The following is a 24,027-nucleotide window of genomic DNA, read 5'->3' as shown; positions in this document are numbered from 1 at the left end:
ATAATATAACCAATCCACTCAATTTCTATACCCCGGCGCAATCCTCGGTTTTCAAAAACATTTGAGCTAAATGAGTGCTAAAAAGGCTGGATTATCATCTGGGCAAGGTTGACAAATGCCCAGGGGCCCCAAAAGACCCATGTTTACTCCATACTATTTTCTCCAAAATGCTCCTATGATGAGGACTTCTGTTTTGTCCTTTTTAGGTTAGAGGAATTTATCCAACATTCAGTCCTGGATAGCTGTTAGGCATTCTTACAAGGTGGAGAGTTTACTAAAATCATTCAAACTCAAAGACAAGTATAACTGTGTATCGTCTGCATAACAAGGAAAATAAAGGTATCACATCACAGCTGGTAATGCACGTGTGCGTAGTGCCGGTGGTGAGTGGATATGTGAAGCAATAATTTAAAGCATCATGGATACGTCATATTATATAATCTATTTATCTTATAATAACATGAAATATCTCACATTCACGATTTCATTAAGTTGTACTTCATTCTTGGTTTGAGACTCTGCTGTTCAGATTCCGCTCTTGTTGAGCATGGTGGGCCACTGCATTGAGCTGGAAGACGTTCAAAAAAAACCTTTTTTTTTTTAACTTATCACATTATTATTCACCGTGTTCAATAAATGCAGGATCTCGCTGTGTCTCAACCCAAGCATAAAGTAGAACTTAATGAAATTGTAAACATGAAATATGCAATAAGTTATCATGTTATAACACGAAAATATCTTGTTATTATGTGAAAAACATCTTGATATTTCAATAAATTTTTCACATTATAACTTGGTACTGATCCATTTTTCTTTTCCTGCTGTGGCTGCAATAAGCTTCCATACTGGCGGCAGCAACCTGTAAAATGTCAGAATTTTTCTCTGTAGTTCATTAAACACATGTAGTTATCAAACACGAAAAATGAAGTATTTAGAGTGGTCAGGATCTCACTGTAAATATTGTGTTCTTCTAAATATTGGACTGGAAAGCTTCTACTGACAGATTCCAAGTTTCACAGTAAAATCCTCGGGAGTAACGCAGCTGTCCTCAGGATAAGTCCTGAGCCCCATCATATCTGCCAGGACATTTAAAAAAAAAAAAAATCAAAAGTCCAAACTCAGAGTCAGTATTTTGTGAAAAGGATTTTTCCATTGAGTTTTTTGTTCTGCAACTTCCAGTAATGTTTATACATATTTGCAGTTATGGCTTATATACATAGCAACATATCCATATCATCAGTAACACCACAAAATGATCTGTGCTCTATGCTGCAACAAATAAAACATGTGCGAGAGAATATTTTTAGAACAACTTCACACATGTAAAGTCTTTTTTACCTCTGTAGCAGAATCCAGTTACAAAACTGTTCCCTCCCTGGCCTGACGTATACTACAGTGGCTTCAGAAAGTATTCCGACCCCTTCAATTTTTGCACACTTTTTTGTGTTTTTAGTTTTAATTAGATTTAATCATTAATTGATAAAACTGCCATTTCTTGCCCATCAATCTACACTGAGCAATTCATAATGACAAAGTGAAAAACTGTTTCTAGAAATCTTTGCAAATTTATTAAAATTTAAAAACTGAAATCTCTCATTTACAAAAGTATTCAGAGCCTTAATTCAGTACTTTGTAGAAACCGCTTTGCCAGCAATTACAGCTTCATGTCTTCTTAGATGAGTCTCTACAAGCTATGCACACCTGGATTTGGGCAGTTTATCCCATTCTACCTGGCAGATCCTCTCAAGCTCCAACAGATTGAATGGGAAGCATTTGTGAACTGCCATCTTCAGGTCTCTCTACAGATTTTCTATGGGGTTTCACTCTTGGCTTTGGCTGAGCAACTCTAAGGCAGTCAGAGACTCATCCTCAAGCCACCAGACACCTGCCGCAATCTTTCTCTGGCCCCAGAATATTTAACTTACTAAAGGCCTTTGCACACCAAACTCCTTATTTTTCGTATGCATTGTTTTAATATGTCATCCAATAAAAATCGTTACGCAAAGAAACCTTGGACACTGAGTCCAATGCAATTTAATATTCTATTTGTTGCGAAAATTAGCAATATGAGACAAAATGGAGTCATCAAACATTAAAAAGGGTTTTCTGGTTGTCTCACTTCTTGAAAGTGTTAAAAGAAAAAGAAAAAATATTGGGTCCATCCAATCCTTAGAAGGCATCAAGAGCAAGGAGAGTTTCACCTGCTGAATTATCCCAATCATTTCTAGATCTCTGTCAGGATGTCAGTGGTCCAGATTGTCCATACGCTGCCAACAATACTGGAACCACACAATTTAAAGAAAACCAGCAATTTCCGCAGTCCAATTGATCCTGAACAGCGGCTGGCAGTATGTCTAAGGTAGGGACTCACACACCAAATTTGATGAGTTTAAAAGCCAATCCAAATTGTGCTATCAGAAACGTGCACGCTAGGTGATCAGCCTTTTTACATGATTTAGTGTTTATCACACTTTTCTGCCAGAGCTGATAGTATTTGTGTTTGGAGGCTGTGCCGGAGATCCCAGTAGATCCAGTCATGCGTAATGGCTGAACTGCCTCATTTCCCAGTTCACGCATGCACAGTGTTTACACCCTCTTGAGATTCCTTTAAATTCTTCCATCCCTTTATTAAGCTAGTTGCAAAAATACACACCCACACATTTGCTCATTAATTCATTTGCTATAACAATCTGTGTATGATTTTAGATAATTCAGCACTGGGGATTCTCATTTACCACCATCTCCAGCAGTTTCAGGTTGGGCATCAGCAACACCTGGAAGATTGTTAGGGAAACCCCTGACCACATCTGGCTGCAGGAAAAATACATGCCAGCTCCAACAGAGATCTGGAAGTACACGGCAAGGAGGTTCAATGAGAGGTGGAACTTCCCTGATTGCTTTGCTGCTCAAGATGGGAAGCATGTCGAGATTGAGGATTTTTTTTTCTTCCAACCTACCCTCGAAAGCGTCTTGACAAGGACAAGCGCATCTTCAACCTCCACCTGTCAAGAGCACAATGCATGTCCGAAAATGCGTTCGGCATAGTGACCCAACGTTTAAGGGTTTGTAAAAGGGAGAGATACAGAAATGCAACCGCAGAGGATGGAATATTTGAAATACTTTTAATCTGTTTGAATGTTGGTCATAGGTTCAATACTATAATTATTTATTAAATACAATGGATGTTAATATTATACCTTGTAAACACATCGCTGATCCAAATATTGTTATACACTCAGTTTACACATTATTATTACTATTATTTTTTTATGTAAATACCACCATGAACCAGATACTGTTATACATACATATACATATAAAGTAAAAGAACAAAAGACCATTGAATGTTTTATCTGCTTGTTTTGTGTGGAAAAAGGTTATATTAAAAATTCCTGCATCTTGATTTTTACATAGGATAGTTTCTCCCAGAGTCTCCTAGAGTCTCCTCAAGCTGTCAGCCAAGTTGGAGAGAAAGGTGGACACTTCATCCTTCTGAAGCTGACCTGACGCTGCTGTCACTCTATCTCTCGCTCCTTCTCTCTCATCTCCTCCCCCTGCTTCATTCCAGTGGAGGCACCTCCCTTGGCTGTCACCACAGCTACCTGAAGGGGCTGAGCTGTCCTCCCTCTCTGTCTCCGCACTGTCGCTCTCCCTTCTCTGTCTGTGTGCTGTCCTCACTCTCTACTTCATCCTCCTACTCATCATCATCATCCAACTAAATACAGAGGAAAGTGCTTATAGTGATCACGTCTGTCCAGGTCCAATCGAGCATTATGAGCAGATGATTATATGACCAATTTTTTTTTCTTTTTGTTTATTTCTCATGCAGATTACCATCTTTTTGACATTCGTATATTTATGACATGAATATAATGTATTGAAACAGACAGCTGCCTTATTTGCTGAATTTTATTGACTGTTTCCAAATATACTACAGCTGTTTTCAAATTACTGTACAAATTAAATTTCTGTACTGTTTATAAGTCAAATACACTATAATACAGTACAGTACTGTATATAAAATATAGATTGCTGTAGTTCGAATATAATTAGGGCTTTATCCAAAAACAGTATTGTGCTGTGTACAAATATAGTAACATCAGTAGTGCAAATAGACTACTAAGCCACAGCATGGCGGTGGTTTCAATGTGCTAAATTTTCAACAGACCTGAAAATTAACTTTAGGCTTTCATTGTCGAACTGGTAGCAGAGTTTGAAAGACAATTTGAAAAAAGTATTCATAAAATAGTCAAAAATTAAAACTGCAACAATAACAACACCAACAACCTGGAAAAACCATTTCACAAATTTGTCCATTGATGCCTGGATCGTGGTTTTGTCTGAAACCGATTTCACTTCTTTTGCAAACTGTAAAAGGCCAGAGTTGTGGAGACCCTCATGCAGCAAACCAGTCTTTAAAAATGGTTTGAATGGTCTCCAGGGCTGGATAATGGAGGTTCTGTTCTTTGGCAGGAACTTACCTCAGATGCTTCTCAGTGTTGTGTTTGTCACATCATGTGCTGGACAATTGTCTACAAGCAGCAGAATATTCGTACTCTCTTGTGTTCCCACTCCTTCAATCACTCCACAACGAGATGCCTAGTCATCCATGCAGAAGCATTGGCTGCATAACAGACAGGCAGTGCGCAGAAAGTTTTTTTCTTTTCCCCAAGAGGGGTGATCCTTTCCATAGACCCCCCCTTTATTGTCAGATTTAAAGGTCAGAGTGCTGTCAGGTAGTGCTCAAAAATAAATTCTACTCTCATTGGCATTCCGTATGTTTTCCTCCATGTATTCTTGTCTCATCTGTCCCCACTGGTCCTCAGGCCATTCATCGAGTCACACCTTGTCAGCCTTAGCCTCACCTTGTAAGCCCTGTGCAGTTTCTTGAACACAATGTTCTCTCCTTTTTTAAATTGCTCAAACAGGCCTATGGAAATTGTCAATTCTTCTGCCTATTCCCTGCTCAAGGGGGCATTACATGACCACACATTATTAATCCACTTGACAAGGACGGCTTCAACCACAGGTTCTTCCCCGTGCACATTCATTTTCTGTATCCATCCCTAGCAGCCATGACTGTTTCTCGTTGTTTGAGGGTACTACACAAGGTAGCCTGAGGAACACCAAGTTTTGCTGCTGTATTTCGTTGGCTTGTTTTTGGCAGTTTGCCATAAGTTTCAAAGAGACTATGAGAGAAAATGACTTTCTTTTTCCCATCATGATTGAAATCATGATGGGACTGAAGCATGCATCTTACATTTTTGTCTATATGTTGTCATTTATGAAAAGACCTAAGATGAACATTGAAAGTGGACCATTGATTACTATAAGCAAATTAATTAATTAGCATTCTTTTGTGATTGAATGATTCTGTCACAAGCTTTTGGATCCATATAAGCGGTTGATCACTTTAACCATGATTCCACTGTATTACCTATGAAATGAAACTGTGCAACTATTAAATTGCCCTCTCATTTAGGCATCATCATTGCTGTTGTGCATTTTCTAGGTAGGCTAACGTTACCTCCTCTTTGTCGTGGAAGATTTCAAGAAGGGCATTACTTCCACATATTTCCACTTCTTTTGCTTGCTAGCCCCCTGTCCTCTTCTGCCCTGTTCCTCTTTCGTGTTGAAGACGTATGTGTCCCAAAGGTTACGCCACATTTTTCTTCATTGTTTCAACTTATACAAAACAAATCAAATTAATAGCTGTAGTTAACTGCCTAGGGCATAATCACTACTGTCTAGTCTTTTTCTGCATCTTTTGTTTTGCATATCATTACCTACCATCCCCAATTCCAAGCTGTTCTGCAATCACCTGCCACAATCTATCACTAAATTCAACACCTCTGTATTCCTTACATTGTTTGTCGTAAAGTGCTTTGTTCTGGGAGACGAAGTGAATCAGTGTACCAGATGCCCTTTTGGAATGTTTGCATGTATGGTGGCTCTCAGTGGTCAAACTACTATCTAAAGGCTTTTGACAAATGGAATAAAACACAGACACTCTAACGTGTTCCAAAAACTTTAATGACGGACAAATGTTTTTGGACTTGGTGTATAAACATGATTAACAAAACTTGAGGTAGTATTTATTTTTAAACTTGCGACAATTTCGGACAAGAAAATGCAGACTTGGTGTGGGTCCAACTAAATCACTCCAATCCCTTGATACTGGCCCTCTTAAAGTACCTGGAATTTTGTTACACTGTACTGAGGGGGCCTTTAGTTACTGTGAAATAAATTTCCTGAGCACCTAAGAACAGAGGCTATGCTTAAGTTCTATCAAAAGTCAGGTTAAAATCTTTTTTATTTTTTCAGGCTTGTGGCTGAATTGTCAGTCATTTTTCTCTTTGTGTGCAGGTGTGCACTGATGTGTTTTGACTTTTACCTTGTACTTTTTTGTGTTTCAAATGTGAAGCACGTTAAGTTGCACAAATAAAGGTCATTATCATTATTAATATTTAAATGCCTTTTGGAAAACTCAAAGCGACTGGCCATTCTTGCTCAGTTTGGCCATACGGCCAAATCTAGGAAGAGTCCTGGTTGTTCCAAACTTCCTCCATTTCTCAATTATTGAGCCCACTGTGCTTCTGGGAACACTCAGAGCTTTAGAAATGGTTTCATACCCTTGCCCTGATCTATGCCTCACCACAATTTATCGCAGAGGTCTACAGAGAGTTGCTTGGATTTCTTGGCTTGGTTTTTGTCCTGAAATGCAGTGTGAATTACCTCTGATCAATTCAGTTGCCACGGGTGGACTTCAGTCAAGTTGTAGAAACATCCCAAGGGTAGTTAAAGTAAACAGGATGCACTTAACCACAATTTGGAGTGCCACAGCAAAGGCTCTGAATACTTTTGTAAATAAGTCATTTCAGTTTTTCTTAAATTTGCAAAATTTTCTAAAACATGTTTTCACTTTGTCACTATGGATAATTTAGTGTAGATTTATGGACACATGTGGCAATTTTAGCCAATTGAAATCAAATGTATGACACAGTCAAGTGTCCAAAAAGGGAATAGGTCTGAATACTTCATGGGGTCTCTGTAAATATAGGCACAGAGATGCGGCTGGACAGTAAAGGCAAAAGCTTGGGGTGCAGGACACTATCGCTGTGCACAATTGCAAGAGGTAATAAATGACAGGAATAAAAACACAGTGATAGTGCATGTGGAGGCAAGAGCACCCTCCATATTTTCAGTGGATTATGTTCACTTGTTTTTCCCTCCTGCTCAGAACCAGGTCCATGGAATTGGGGCACACCCACACCTTTCCAAAGTCCTGCATACTTCACACACTGTTGGCACAATGTATTTGATGTAAACTGACCTTTTTTACAATTTTTCTGAATAGTAGTTAGCAAATCGCTGTTTCTTTTGGAATGTTTCAATGTCTACATTTTGAATGTTTGATAAATAAGGACTGATATTTTGAAAATACACTTGTATATGTTTATTGTACTTTAAAGACATAAATTAGTCTTTTCAGATATGCAGAAGAGAAGAACCACAGAGTTTTAAAAAATTTGCCTGTAACCTAAATGTTTGCACAACTATAACCAGCCCCTCAAACATTGAAACAGCTGCTGCACCTGTTAATTCAGTCCTGAGCAGTTTATTTTAGGTGATTTATATTAATTTTTAGGGTTAACTTCAAGTCACTCAGGCAGATTAACTTTTTCTCCCTTTCTTTGACTCTTAAAGGGGAAGAGCTCATGTAATCTGTCATTACTGAAGCTTGCCCTGACTCCACCACATGATTCTGTATTCCTACTACTAATAACGGATTCAGCCTCTCTTCCACGTTGTACTCAGTAGGATCTGGTTGTGCCAGGTTTGCGCCAGCACCTGTTGCAAAATTGGAAAAAGTTCAGTTTGCCGCAATCATGACATTTAGGAATCTTTCAGCAAAAGTTGTTTTGTTTCCCTATTTATTTAATCTGAAGAGTGTATATCTGAAGTGTCCACACAACAAAACCCACTTCCACTCATGTCCTTGAAGTCAGACCTGTCCCGGGTGACTGTTCTGAAACCTGACAGTAAACTCATGTCTGTGCTTGCGGTGACACTATACTGTGCTCAACACTGGGCTTTTATAGCCCATCAGCGAAGAAACAAATACTCAGTGACCATACAAATGAGCCCCAACACTGAGGTAAACAATTGTCTATCGCAGTGTCACTGCAAATTCCCTGCCAATTCATGTGTTCAGAACCTCCCATACAGTTTTGATACTTTGATAGTTTGTGGGTTCACAGTAATTCACACTGAGGGGTGTCAGCTGTCTGTGGAACTGGAATGAAACCCCAGTAGTGTTCCCTAGAGAGTACGTCCCTCAGTACCAAAGTGTATGACTGGAGCAAGCACCAGGATGATGGATTTGCTGTTCATAGAGCTTTACCAGTAGTATATGAAGGATAATTTTACCCAGAATTTAAATTGTAAGGGAACATGCAAAATTGAGAGAGCAAATTCAAATTAAGTGCCAATAAATGTATTAATCAGGACAATCAGGTTGTAATTAAATGTTAAAAAGAAAAAGGACACTGAAAAACGAAATTGGACATTGATGTTAACAAAATGATATAATGAAATCTCAATTTGAAAATGGAAAGTCAAATTAAATCCCTGAAATGGAAAGCAGAAAGTCTGAAAGTTTAAAGGATAAATTTAAATTAATCTGCCTTAATACAATACTCACGTGCCTGCATGTACATTGAAAGAGCTCTGGGTTGCTCTACTTGTTCAACTTCGTCCTTTGATTGTAAGTGATGGGGGATAAAATCTACAATCCTCACTGTGTGCAGCAATACATTTTAAAGTCGACTTTCTAATATGTGGTTTAAATAGTCTGAGTTAGTCAAATTAAGTGGGTAACTTCCAAAGTTAGTCTGTGAAGCACAAAATTCCATAGTGTTACCACATCACTGAACAGATTTATTTTTCAGTACTGATTCATAATGGTTAGGAACTGACAAATTATTCCATCGTGCTGATTGGGGTATCAGATCAGATAACACTTCTATATATTACTTAAAGGGCATGGATGTCATGATCTGGCCTACTCACTGACTTTATACCTGGACTCTGTTTTGTGTTTTGTGTTTTATTTTGAAATTACTGTCCTCATGTGTCTGTGACTTTACTTCCTGTCTTTGTGTGTGGGGGAGGGGGTCCCACCTTTTTTGATTGCTTGTCCCACCGTAGCTGGTTTCACCTGTGTCTTATTGTCTTCCTCTCACTAGTGTATTTATGTGTCTATGTTCCCCTCACGTCTTGTCAGTTCGCCTGCGTTCCCTCCCTCATGTTTCTTTGTGTTTTTTCTACCTACATTGGCTTACCTGTTTTGTTCCTGGTTTAGCTCCTCAGTTTTATTTTCTTGCCAATTGTATTCCTGGATTCCTGTTTGCCTCCTTGTTCACCTGTTTGACTGTAAGTTTGTTTCACTCAATAAAGTCCCTTCAGTCATTCAGCCTGCCTCCATTTGAGTCTACATTTGAGTCGAGAAATCACTGAACATAACAGTACAAAACGACCAGTATGTACCCAGCAGATGTTCTGTTTGAGTATAAACTTTATGATTTGTGTTAAACCCTCATTTGCATTCATGCCGGGTGGAAAAAAGACTTCGGTAGGGAATACAAAGAGGTGGCTCTGAGGATGGCTCGCAGGGAAGTCCAAAAAGCAGTGGTCGGAGAGTTCATTTCCTTAACTTTTTAAACACCCCTAATTCCCAGCCAGTCTCCCAGCCAGCTAGACCCCAGCCTGTTTTTCAGTCTGTTTCCCAGCCAGTTAGCTCCAGTCCTGCTAGCCAACAGCCTGCATCCAAGCCAGTTGTCCAGTCTCCTGGTCACAGTCAAGTCAACCATCCTCCAGTCGACCAGCTGTCAGTTGGATTCTGACCCTGAAGATCTGAACTAGTTCCTTTTCTTCAGGACCCATCTGGCTATTGCCCCAAGATATCTAGGGGTCGGAGCCCCCTAACAGGAAGCATGGGTTATCCTCCAAGCTGCCCAGCACTACGCGACCTGGCCCTTGTCTTGTCAGTTCCTGAGTCTGCTCCTGTGTAAGGGGTCCCCCGCCAGTGTCTCGTCTGTTCCTGAGTCGAAAGTCTCAGTCAACGTCCCAGCTGTTCCCAAGTCTGTTCCGCAGTTGGGAATCTAGGCCGACGCCCTGCCTGTACCTAAGCCTGTTTCTGAGTTGTGTGTCCCTGCTGACATCCTGACTGTTCCTGAGTCAGGGGTCCCAACCGATGCCTTTTTGGGTCCACAGATAACTGAACATTACAATGGACTAGCAATTTACTCTGTTGGCAGTTTATTAGGTACACCTAGCTCAAATGAATGCAGTGTAATACAACAGTCCTACAATATATCCTCCCTTCATGATGGTTATAATGTTGAGTTTTTGTTGAACTTGAAAGCGGTGTTGATAAAACTGTATCATCACTTTTGGAAGATGCAATTTGCGGTGCACTGCATACGCTGCGCTGCGTATGTTAAGAGGTGTTGATATTTTTACCACCCAAATCATGTGGTAAGCTAAACAACAGACACACCTCTTAGTATCATGCAGTACCGTTCAACAGCACCACAAATTGCCATCTCAATAATTGCTGAGTTTAATAAAAAACATTCATGGTCCCCATAGGATGAATCCTAATGACTTTGGTGATCCCCTGACTTTTCCTACTAGCACCACCAGCCGACTGACACGTTTGGCTTTTAATGACATATCTCTTTCATAGATTGCCATGAAATCTGGTGCAAATAGACGTGGTGCTTTGTGACTTTGGTGACCCCTTGACTTTTCCTGCAGTGCTACCAGCAGGTCAAAGTTTTCACTTACCCCGGAAATAGTTCAACATCTACTAGATGGATTTCCACAAAAGTTTGTACAGATATCCATGGTGCCCAGATGATGTAGACAGTAAAAATTATAATTTGTCCAATACTTTGGTTCATGACCACATACTTGCAAAACTAATGACATTCCTATCATCCTCAGCTGTAGTTTGTGTTTCCTGCCAATTTGTAAATGTTATCATGTTAACATGCTAAATTGAGGTGTATTAGCATTTGACGGAAAGCACTGCAGTGCCTCAAAGAGTTCTCTCACAGAGCCAACAGCATTGCTATAGATTCATCGGGCTCTATTTTCCTGCAGATGCAAACCCAGTTCTATGGCAAATGCAGTTTTTATGCAGTTTTCCTTGGCCAAATGTATTATTTTCCATCTACACCTGTTTGGTTATTTCCTGGAACCAAACACTCATTTGTGCCCAGAGTTGGGAGAACAGGCTCAGCTGGGGCTCTGGGTACACTGATTAGGTAGTGCACTGCAATTTTGGTGCTCATATTGGTACTGAACTTTGTTTGCCTTAAAACCGGCTCAGCCTCTGCAAAATCAGATGCAGAGCAATTTTAGTGGCTTAAGTGGCAGAGGTTTATGCACACAGAGCTCTCCAATCTAAAAACATCTTTCATTTATATTGATATTGATATATTGATACACTTTTTTTTCATCTAATGCAGGTTGCTATGTACATCAAATTACAAAGTTATTGAGACTGAAGAAGGTTCTTACTTATAATATCATCCACATGAGTGTAATCCAGTGATATGGTGTTCCAAAGCAACATCAGTGGGCCTACTGTTTGCTTAGTGAGCAGTCTACAACAACTTGTAGAATGTCTGATCTTTTCAATGCAGTTCATTAAATACCTGTAGTCACCAGACAGCAGTAGCAAGATACGAGTGTTTTAACTACAGTCTCCGATTTGAGAAATGGGCTTTGCCTAATTTGCAAAGAGACAGCAGTAGCTTTATTAGACTAATTATTTAAATCTCCCGATATGGTGACAGGATCAGTCAGGAGGAATGTAAATAACGGTTGTGTGTGTGTTCTAAACATCGCATAAGAAAGCTATTTCTCATGGATTCCACGTTTTACAGTAAAATCATTTGGAGTAACGTGTCTGGCCTCAGGATGAGTCCTGAACTCCATAAAATCTGTGAAGTCACAATATTTTTTCTGTGATGTCAAGAGGATTATTACAGTGAGTTTTCCATTTTGCCACTTACAGCCATGCATTTGCAGCTGTGGCATCTGCCCATGGAAGTGTATCCAGATATTATCCATCCTTGATGATTCACTTTGTGGTGCTCAAAAAGGGCAAGTAATGGTAGTAATGAAGAAATGAGGAACTACACAGTAACCAATATGTATGATGTATCATTTTGCTTTAGTTGACACAAAATTTAGTAATGAGGGACTACTTGGTAACTACTCAGTAAGATGTATCACTTTACTTTAGCATGCACAAAAAGAGCAATATTTAAGTGATCATTAATGCATGAGTAGTTACTGTTTTGTGCCACTCATTAGTGGGTTCAGAGTTAATCAGGAATGACTCATGAATAAAGTGGTCAGTGTGTTGATTCACAGATACTTGTGAATCAACACACTACTTATTACCTAATGATCATTTATATTGAAACTCCCAGTCTGCTCTCTAGTAACTAATCATTATCTACCCCATTGTCCTGGCATCGGAGTCATGAACACTTTCATAATTTATTTCTACGATCATGGTACAAGTTAAATAAAAACCCACACCATCTACCTCTGGCTAGGTTCAAGGTTCTCTTCCCAACAGGACACTGACCCTGAGCACACAGCCAAGACAACGCGGGAGTGGCTTCGGGACAAATCTGTGACTGTCCTTGCGAGGCCCAGCCAGAGCCCTGACCAGAAACCTTGAAATGGCTGTCTGCCGATGGTCCCCATCCAACCTGACAGAGCCAAAGAGGATCTGCAGAGAAGACTAGCATAAAATCCCAAAATCCAGATGTGCAAAGCTTGTCACATCATACCCAGGAAGACTTGAGGCTGTAATTGGTGCCAAAAGTGCTTCAACTAAGTACTGAGTAAAGGGTGTGAATACTTATGTCAATGGCATACTTCAGTTTTTCCTTTTAATAAATTAGTAAAAATTTGCCCATCACACCAATTTGTGTTTGCGCCTGGAGATTTTGCTTGTACTTGCGCATGTGCACTATTTCAGGAAAATATTGCCCTTTGTCTTGTTTTAGTCTAGGTCTTAACAGTAACATCACTTTCTATTACTTCTGCACCAATTTCTGTTTGATATTTGTTCTCCCATGGTAATAACAAGATGACATTTGGATTGATGTAAGAATATGGCTTTGATTTTCATACACAACTGACATCCACGTACGCTCACATTCATTCTTAATGAGAGTACAGAGTTTTCCAGATGCTGTTGTTATACATTACCTGTCCTAATCATAGGATTTATAACTCTAACTTTTTCATATGGAAATGCTAATTGGACCATCACATGAAAATCGCTCTCTCTCTCTCCCGTCAATCTGGTGGTCTCTTCTCTATAATTATAGTTGGTAATGATGTCTGGAACACTGAGTTGGTGATTACAGGAGAAGGGCCTGAACACCCAAAACCAGAGAAGAGATTTGCATTAGAGAAAATCTGGTTAAAAGGATTGCTCTATCCCCAGTCACCACAACAATACACAACACCAACACGCTGGCCCCTTTAGCCAAAATAAGTATGTGAAATTACAGGTTTTGGAAATACACGTTCTTTTTTTTTCTTCATTGATTGCAGACAACAAATGTTTTCAGTGGGACTGGTTCATGTCAATTGGAGCACACAACACTCTCATTAAAGGTAATGCCGCAAGGTAACACAGACAAAGAGACAGTGCTGTGGAAGCTGAATTTCACTTGATGAGTCATTGCCACTGAGAATACAAAGATTCTGTTCCTGTGTGTCAAATCTTTTGTTCTGTTTCCAATCAAATACAGACCTGCACTTGAAAGGTGTGTGCCTGGTTAACTGCATGGCTTTCGTTGTCTCTGAAAATATTAAAGGGATATTGTCATTTTGTACATATTAAATACTGAAATATTGAAGCTATGGAGCATGACAGTGACACCAATATATAATGTCACTGATGCATTAACTTGCGAATGGCATCTTATTAAGCATCAAAAAAAATTATGTGATGGTGGTTGATCGTGTTAATTGTCAGGTTCAGTGTGGGAAGTCCCCCTCTTTAATGTGGTATTCTATTCATTTTTTGAATCCATCTTTGGTTCTAAGTAATGTTTACTACTGTGTTTTTGCTCTGCATCTCCCAGAGATCTGTGACTCACAGTCCAGAATGGGGACACCTTTGGCTTTGATGTGTTTCTGTTAATGAAGGTGGATGTTAGTTACTGTGAAACTCTGATGCTTCTGTGTACTATCAAGTGTCAAAAACAACTGACTTGGTGCCATTTCTTTCTTCTTTGACTTTAAATTAACTAAACAGATAAATAATTCCAAAACACCACTTCCTGTCTTCCAGAAAGGTCTACTATTACACTGTGGGTGAACAAGAAAGTTGTTATCAAATATATGATGGATGTACTGTATTTAACACACAGTTTGGGGAATCACTTAAAAGAAACTACCAACATATTGCACCTAAGACTTAAGTGAAACACATTTTAAAAAGAAAGGTCAAAATTTAATCAGCAGAGGAAGAGACTATTTTTAAAAAGTTTGAAGTTGGAATCCTTTCTATTTTTAGTCCCAGTAGGTAAAACAATGACAATCAATTGTGAACTTCCCATAATGCAACCAAAGGCATCCCATAATTCACCAACTCATCCTTCAACTCAATACCCTATTCTGTAGCTCAGTCTCAGAGTTTCAGTTCCTTTTCTAGTTCTTTCCAAGTGACTGGAGCAGAAAACATTGGGGTTTTATTCCTCATCTCTGGTCTTACACCAGGGACAGAAAGCAAATATATAGAGCTTTCAGAAAGTATTCAGACCACTTCACCTTTTTTACATTTTGTTTTGTTGCAGCTTTATGCTAAAATCATTTAAATTCATTTTTCCCTAATCAATCAATACTCAGTTACTTATAATGACGAAGCCAAAATAGAACTTTTGAAAGTTTTTTAAAAAGGAAAAACTGAAATATCACATTGACATAAGTATTCACAGCCTTTGCTGTGACACTTGAAATTCAGCTCAGGAAACTCCCAGTTCTCTTGATCATTTTGAGATGTTTATACGCCTTGATTAGAGTCCACCTGTGGTAAATTCAATTGATTGGACATGATTTGGAAAGGTACATACCTGTCTATATAAGATCTCAAAGCTGACAATGCACATCAGAGAAAAAACAAAGCCATGAGGTTGAAGGAACTGATTGCAAAGCTCAGGAGACAGGATTGTGTCAATGCAAAGATCTGGAGAATTCTACAAAAAAAAATTCTGCTACATTGAAGCCCATGGTCACTCTGGCTGAGCACCAAAGATCCTGTGTGGAGATGGAAGAAACTTCCAGAAGGACAACCATCACTGCAGCACTCCACCGATCTGGGCTTCATGGCAGAGTGGAAGACAGAAGCATCTCCTCAGTGAAAGACACATGAAAGCTGCTTGGAGTTTTCAAAAAAAGCACCTAAATGACTCTCAGACTGTGATAAACAAGATTCTCTGGTTTGATGAAACCAATACTGAAGTGGTAGGCCTCAGTTGTAAGCATCATGTCTGGAGGAAACCAGGCTCCGCTCATCACCTGCTAAGTACCATCCCAGTTGTGAAGCACGGTGATGGCAGCATCATGTTGTGGGGTTTTTCAGTGGCAGGGACAGGGAGACTGTACAGCGTTGAGAGAAAGCTGAATAGAGCAAAGTACAGAGATGTCCTCAATGAAAACCTGGTCCGGAGCACTCAGGACGTCAGAATCAGCCAAAGATTCCCCTTCCAACAGGACACTGACCCTAAGCACACAGCCAAGACAACGTAGGAGTGGCTTAGGGACAATTCTGAATGTCCTTGAGTGGCCCAGCAAGAACATCTCTGTAGAGACCTGAAAATAGCTGTCCACCGATGGTCCCCATCCAACCTAACAGAGCCTAAGAGGATCTGTAGAGAAGACTAGCAGAAAATCCACAACTCCAGGTGTGCAAAGTTTGTCGTGTCATACCCAAGAAGATTTAAGGCTCTAATCGCTGCCAAAGGTGCTTCAACTAAATACTGAGTAAAGGGTGCGAATACTTATGTCAATGTGATACTTCAGTTTTTCCTTTTTAATACATTTCCAAAAAAAAATCTAACATTATGTTTTGGGTTTTTCATTATGGGGAATTGAGTGTAGATTGATGAGGGGAAAAAAATGAAAACTAAAAAAATTTAGTATAAGGCTGCAACATAAAATGTAAAAACTGCAGGGGTCTGAATACTTTCTGAAAGCTCTGTGTGACTTGTGATTTGAGATAATTCATAGATAATGAATTGTGTGAAATAAGTATGCAGAGATATGATGAAACTTTGCCCAGAATGGCTTGATAAATAAAAAAATATTAATGACTCAGTCAATCTATAGACAAAGAGCAAAGCACAATGATGAGTGAATGGTTTCAGTTTGCTAACACATCTCAATGTGCTGTGATAAATAGTGTCCAACATGTGAAGTTGCTGTGCTGATGAATGCACTTATAGCAAATCACTGTAATCAAAGCCAGTGTTAACAATGCAAAATGAAATGGGTCAAAGTGAAAACAACACAAGTGCAGCTAATTATCGCAAAGTTACAGAAATGTTCATGAGCAAGGGACATGGTTAGTGTTAAAAAAACAACACGCTATCAGGGGCACCCTAAGCACATCATTATCCTGGTATTAAAACTACCTTCCTCGAGTTTATTGATGATCATGATTGATGATTTTAAAATTAATAAATGGCCTTGGCACTTAATCATGCTATGTAGAAAAGCAAGAGATGTTTATGCATGGAAATAATATAGAAAATAAAGACCTATCCAGTTACTCAGAGCTACCAGACCGTCATGATGATCAACAGGAGTCCAGTCAGAGCTCTGTAGCCTTATGGATGTGCAATTGACTAAGTCTTTAAATGCGAAGACACTTGGCCATTTTTAACTCCTCTGAATGTTTTTAAGCAGTTTTTGTGTGTAGTAATGAAACTAAAAAAAAAAAGGTATATCCATATGGTTTACTGGTATAAACAGCAAACAGAAAAACAATTTGAATAAAAAAGTTACAGCATACACCAATCAACCAGATTAAACATTACCACCGTTAATTGGTTGGTGTGAAAGTGGTTTGCGAATGTGTTGAGTTTGAACTGGTCTGACATTAGATTCCTGGCCTGTATTCTTATCCCAGTCTGTCCCTGCCTTCACCTGGGTTCAAGAGAGTAAGCAGGACTTAAGTCTGGAGGAAAAAATAACTTCAATATCTGGTTCTTCTCAAGGTTTTCAATCTGTTGCTTCAAAGACAGACATCATCAGGCCAAATACATAGTCATTTAAAACAGGTAAGAACTTCTATTGTCTTCTGCTGAATTGTGACAATATCCACAGTGTGTGTAGGCTTCCCCCCACCATTAAAATAATATTACTTTAGTTGTGTCTTTATTCAAAACAAGCTAGAGTTAAGTGAGCTGAGAAAGTGAAATATTGAAGGCAGGCTGCCGTGTACAACTGTAAGGAAAACAGAAAAACAGATTTTAACATCTGAATAAGCAAATTTTACTACTGTTTTTTTTTGTTTGTTTGTTTTTATAAAGACAGTCATTATTTTGTTGTAGCAGTCAGCTAAAGGGTAGCAGATTTTAGGCTTTTGTTTGCTTTTCTACCCTTCAACACTGAACTTCTCAGAATATATATTTGGAGCAAAGAATTTAAAGCAATTTTAATAACCACAAATGATCAGGGGAACTCAATTTCAAGTGATCTGTATAGACCCCCCAAAGCCCATATACTTGAAATGTTGTACAGACTGTAGCAGCTTTAGTTCCACAGCCAGGCACTTGTCGAGTGCAATGTTCATTAATGTTTCATAGCTAAGGGGTTGCAGTCTACATACATTGGCGTCTAGGAGCCTGGAGAGGTCAAGAAGCCAGCAAGGGATGCCTTGCCCCGTCGCTTACTGATTACCAATTACTGCTGTGCTCTCCAGCGGAGGTGCAAGCCGAGCAGCCGGCTCCATCTTAATGGGCCACTGCTGTGCATTTGACGTCAGGTTTCTAAATACCAGAGCAGAACCAAACAGCCAGCGCTTTGTCCCCTACGCACAATACCAAGCAGCCATGGGATGAGAGACAAAAGTGTGAGGGAATAGGGTAGGGAGGGGTGTGTGTGTGTGTGTGTGTGTGTGTGTGTGTGTGTGTGTGTGTGTGTGTGTGTGTGTGTAGGGGGGGGGTAGAGGAGAGGTGGGAAAAGGTTGAATGGAGGGAGAAAAGGGAATAAAGAGAAAGATGCTATAACTAGCGTTACCTGTCTTCATTTGCCCTCTGCTCTTCCCTCTCATTTTTGAGGAATCAAAGGTGTTTGCTGATTTATAATTAGCTGACCCTGACACTAATTAGAAATGCTCTGCGTGTCAGATAAGAGTGAACTGAATAGTTCCCTTAATGTGGTCACCATGCCAATAAGTGGGGCAAGACTGTTAAAGAGCAAGCTCATCAAAATGCCATCAAGTGAACTGATCGGAAGAGGAGGACTGTTAATCTGCGCTGATGGTGGAGAAATAGAATTTGTTAATATGCAGGCCTCAACCGAGGAGAGATGACCTGTACAAATGTGGGTTTGTTCATTATTACAGTTATGTTATTTACTGGAACATTTCCCAGTACAAGCAAATCTTGTACAGCTCGAAAAGTTTGGTTCTTTATTTCCCTACTCTGTCGTCCAATGATTAAATTATAAATCAATTTTAGAAAAAAGTGACAGAATACTTTTCAAAAAGACTTAAATGATACACCAAGCAGCCACAACATTATAACCAGTTACTGGTTTTAATGTGGTGGCTAATCGGTGTATAATCACATCTTTATATCAATATACATCTTTAAGCAATGTTAGCATTTACTTGGAGTCATGTCTAATGACTGTCCAATATTCCCTTTCCTTTTAGTTCTGGATTGGTTTCCACTAACTTCTGAGAAAAATATACCTTAGCTGTTAATTCTCCACTACGTTCACCAGCTAGATGCTAACCTGAGACTGTCCTCCCAAGAAGAATGAGACCATCAACAACATATGTTTCAACATTCAAGTGACAATGCCCTCTAGCAGTTGTAGTACTTATGACCACAACAACGGAGGAAGTCAAGTGGCTTTATTATAGAGTGAGAAAGTCCACATAGGGAGGAGGTCAGGGGGGATGGGTGGGTGGTTGTTTTGTTTTTAAAGCCTGACCTCGATCATCCCCTAACTTTAACCATGTATTTGTTACTCTAACTCTGACCAGTTTTCACATACCTTGACAAAATACTTTTAAAACCAACCACAATGTATGCCTAACTTCAACAAAGCACTTATTTTTAACAGAAACCATGCTCTGTCTTTAACCTAAATCAAGTCATTTTTGTGCGTAAACCTAACCAATCCCGAACCTCAGTGTTACAGAACTGATTTATGTTTTAACAGTGATTTGTGAACATTTTATGGAAGGCTCAGACAAATGACAGGGCCATCAGACAAGAGAACCCCTCAATGTTTCGTTCCAGAGGACATGGACAAACAAAATGTTTTGTTGTTTCATTTGAAGGACTTGTTGGCAAACTTTGTCTGTCTGTTGTTTGATGCTGTTTGGTGTAACAAAATAAAATTTAAGGAAATTCTATGTTAAGCATCACCGATTATATACAATTAATTTTCACTGATGCTCAAAAGTGGTCTCGTAAAAACATATCATACAACATTTACAGTTAGTATATAGCCAATGTTTACCCCTCATTGGGCTTATTAAGGAAATTGTCTATATCGAACCATCCAAACCAAAGCACCCATAACGTGGACTACAATGTATAAGGTCAGACAGAAGGAATCCATACATCGGTAAAACAAACACGAACAAATTACACTGATCAGCAACCAGTAACCGGTCCATTTTAATGTTTTGGCTTAATGGTGTATATATAAAGTCTACATGTATATATATCTTATATATTATATGATATATATTATATTTATTATAATATAATAAATATAGTGTATCCTATGCAGCATTTTCAAAAAGTTTGAAGCAGTTTCTGCAGATCTGCTGTATACTGTGCTTTCTACAGGTTCTGGTATATCTGTGATAAACCAATGTCAGCTGTGCACCCCACTACAAAATTTATCAAAGTGCGAAAATAGTATCTTTATGAAGTCTTTATGAAAACCTTTTCAGTGACCTACTTGGTAAGGAGGAAATTATTAGCCTCTGCTACACTGGGAATGTGCAGCATCTGCTTCAACCATTTCCCAACATGCACCAGGGAAATGATGTTTATTTATTCTAACTTTGATATAAAAAGAAAGGCCAGGGGCTATTCGGCTAGCTGAAGCAGTGAGTCAGGTAGGGACTCCAGAGGCTGGCTACGACTACATACAAGTAAACACAGAGTTAAGGAAGCAAGCAGACTGCGGGTCAAGAGACAGCAATCTAACACTGTATCCCAGTCTGAGGTGTCCTTTTAACTACATGCCTTGTGGCGCTCACAGAACACAGACACACAAGCGGAATAACAGCCACTACAGAGTAGCTGCCTCAGGAGAACAGGACGACACCCAACAGTTGCAGAGAAAGAGGCAGAAGACAGACAAGCATGAGAGAAAGAAAGCGTTTAGCTGGCCAAAGTGGCTGAACGAGTAGGCTTAAAGGACACTGAGATGAGAGCCACCGTTTATTTAGCTGGAAGACTAAAACTGCAGAATAGGGATGAGAGGAGAGCAGGAAAGGGATTAAAAGTCTATCGACCAGTCTGCGCAATTGCCTCTTACATTATATGAAGCCATGTTTAATTCAGGCCGTTGCTGTGGAAAGGCAGAGATGAGATTCAGCCAAAGGGGGGTACGAGGAAGAGGAGGAATGGGAGGAGGAAAGGGAGGAAGGGGGAGAAAGAAGAAAGGCCAAAATAAGAGGATTGTCCTTGTCAATCAGTTTTTTAGATCTGGTGCTTCCTGCACATAGAGGGCCTGAATTTATCAAAAAATATATTCGACAATTTATTAAAATGTACACATATGAATAAAATTCTGGTGGAGAAATACTGAGTTCTATTTTGTGTTATTTTATTTTGTTTTACCAGTAACAGTCAAATTTATATATACTAAGTTGAAAATATAGGAATCTACATCAGTGAGTCACTCTATAATAATAATATCTATATATACAATGCATACCAAGCACTTGCTTAGGGGACATCATGTTAATAGTGGGTAGGGTTTATTCTCAAACTCACATCATTTCTGCAGATTTGTCAGCTGCACATTCATGCTGCCAATCTCCTGTTCTACCAAATCCCAAAGGTGTTCTAGTGGATCCAGATCTGGCGACTGGAGAGGCCACTGAAGTACACTGAACTCATTGTCATGTTCATGAAAGCAGTTTGAGACAGCTTTTGCTTTGTGACATGGTGCTTTATCCTGCTGGAAGTAGCCATTAGAAGATGGTAAATTGAGGCCATAAAGGGATGCACATGGTCAGCAACAATACTCAGATAGGCTGTGACATTCAGACAATGATTGATTGGTAATACGGGGTCCAAAGTGAGCCAAGAAAACAGTCCCCACATCATCACACCACCAGCAGACTGGACTGTTGACATAAGGCAGGGTGGGTCCATGGATTCATGCTGTTGACACCAAATTCTGACCCTACCATCAGCGTTCCTCTGCAGAAATCCAGATTCATCAGACCAGACTATATTTTTCCGGCCTTAACTTTCCATTTTTGGTGAGTCTGTGGCCACTGCAGCCTCAGATTTCTGTTCTTGGCTGACAGGATTGGAACCCGACGTGGTCTTCTGCTGTTGTAGCCCGTCCACCTCAAGATTTGATGTGTTGTTCATTCTGAGATGTTTTTCTGCTCACCACAGTTGTAAGTTGTAATCTTTTTGTCAGGTTAAACCAGTCTGGCCTTTCTCCTTCTATCATCAACAAGGTGTTTCTCTCTGCAGAACTAATGCTCACTGGATGTGTTTTTGTTCTTCTAATCATTCTGAGTAAACTGTAGAGACTGTTGTGTTTTAAAATCTCAGGAGATCAGCAGTTTCAGAAATACTCAAACCAGCCCGTCCAGCACCAACAATTATGTCACGTTCAAAGTCACTGAGATCACATTTTTTCCCCATTCTGATGTTTGATGTGAACATTACCTGAAGCTCCTGATCTGTGTCTGCAGGATTTTATGCACTGCACTGCAACCACATGATTGGCTGATTGCATAGTTGCATGAATAAGTGGTTGTACAGGTGTTCCTGATAAAGTGCTCGGTTATTGTATAATACATCATTTTGCTTTTTAGTTAAATGTAATATAAATTAATTACAGAACTCATCATGCGTAAGTTGTAATTATTGAACATAAATTCCTCGTTGTTATAACCTTTAAACTTCGAGACCTCTGTGTTCTCAGTCTTGCCCCAGAGAATCTTAGAAAATGATTGCATGCAGAAGATGACCCAGATCTTATTATTATTAAGTTATTATCTTGTCTGCAAAAGATATGAATCTTGTCTGCAAAGATAATTATTTGTGTGCACATACAAAATACCTTTCGGAACTTTGAGGGTTCTACACCTCCCAATTGGTCATTCTTAATATTGTTAATTTGGGGTCTCATGGCCATGTCCATGTATTTTTTTATTTTATGAAGTCTTTAAATTCTCTAGTAGCAAACAGCATAAATGACATGAGATTAGCAACAAGTAACCTCCAACCACATATAGTCCAGAGAGTATTTGGACAGTTACACATTTTTGACCCTCAGGTTCAGAGCTTCAGCACATTCAGTTTGAAATAAAAATAATTGATACTACATATTGTATTATATTGCATTGTAGTAGTCTCAGCTTTAACTTAAGTAGGTCTACATCAATATAGAAAGAACTGTGTGGGAGATATAGCCCATTAAAAACATGGTGCCCCAAGTTTAGGGGTTCAAAAGTAATTGGACAGATACACATAAAATCAAACAAAACAATAACATTTAACATTTAGTGGAAAACCCCTTTGAAGTCGCTGACTGCCTGAAGACTTCAACCAATGAATATCAGCAGACACTTTGTATCTTCCCTGGTGATGCTCTCCCAGAGTTTCTCTACAGCCACCTTCAGCTCTTGCTCGTTGTGCGGTCTCTCTGCCTTTAGTCTGCTCTTCACCAAGTGGACTGCTGCTCAGTTGGGCTGAGATCAGGTGACTGACTCAGCCAGTCAAAAGTATTCCAGCTCTTCACCCTGAAAAGCTCTGTGGTTGCTTTGGCTACATGGGTAGGATCGTTGTCCTGCTCAATGATGAAAAGTCGCCCATTGAGTTTTGATGCATTTAACTGAATCTGAACACACAGAATGGTCCCGTATACCTCCACATTCATCCTGTTGCTTCCGTCAACAGTGAAATCATTAATTAATGTTAATGGGCCAGTTCATATCGCAGCCATACACACCCAAGCCATAACAGAACCACAACCATCTTTGACAGCTATTCCCTTTTTTCTGCACACTTCCCTGTTTCCATTATTTTTATAGAGGTTGAGTTTTGTTTCATCTGTCCATAGAACTTTGTTCAAGAATTCTACACAATTCTTTTTGGTTTTTGTAAACTGCAGCCTGGCTATCCTATGTTTGAGGTTTACCAGCATCTTCTGGTGGTAATGGTCTTGAAGTCTTCTCTTGATTGGTTAACAAGGAAACATGTACAGCTACAACCTGGAGACCGTTCTGCACCTTCTGTGCAGTCATAAAGGGGTTTTTCTTCACCATGCAAATGTAATTGAAATACTTTTTTCCCCTGTATTTATTAATATTTATTTTTACTTGTATACTTGATTTGATCTATTTAGTTATTATATATAATTTAGCCTCTAATTGGAATCTTGGTTAAAAACCAGATTTTTTGCGATATATGTGAATTGGCTGCTGCAGCACTGCAATTTACCTTTGGTATTAATAAAATATTCTATCTATCT

The 24,027-nt window shown here is 39.3% G+C and overlaps 1 long non-coding RNA gene across 1 annotated transcript in view; it reads right to left on the bottom strand.

Annotated features, from left to right (window-relative positions):
* Positions 1-7,763: 7,763 nt before the first annotated feature.
* Positions 7,764-24,027, bottom strand: part of LOC120784391 — a 28,986-nt gene continuing 12,722 nt past the window's right edge. Inside the window, exon 4 of the long non-coding RNA XR_005706430.1 lies at positions 7,764-7,851. This is a non-coding gene — a long non-coding RNA (uncharacterized LOC120784391). The remainder of the gene's footprint in view (positions 7,852-24,027) is intronic.

This window comes from Xiphias gladius, chromosome 22, assembly GCF_016859285.1.
Source record: "Xiphias gladius isolate SHS-SW01 ecotype Sanya breed wild chromosome 22, ASM1685928v1, whole genome shotgun sequence".
Taxonomy (NCBI): Eukaryota; Metazoa; Chordata; class Actinopteri; order Istiophoriformes; family Xiphiidae; genus Xiphias; species Xiphias gladius.
Note: the sequence above shows the minus strand (reverse complement) of the source record. Positions and strands in the feature narration are given on the sequence as shown.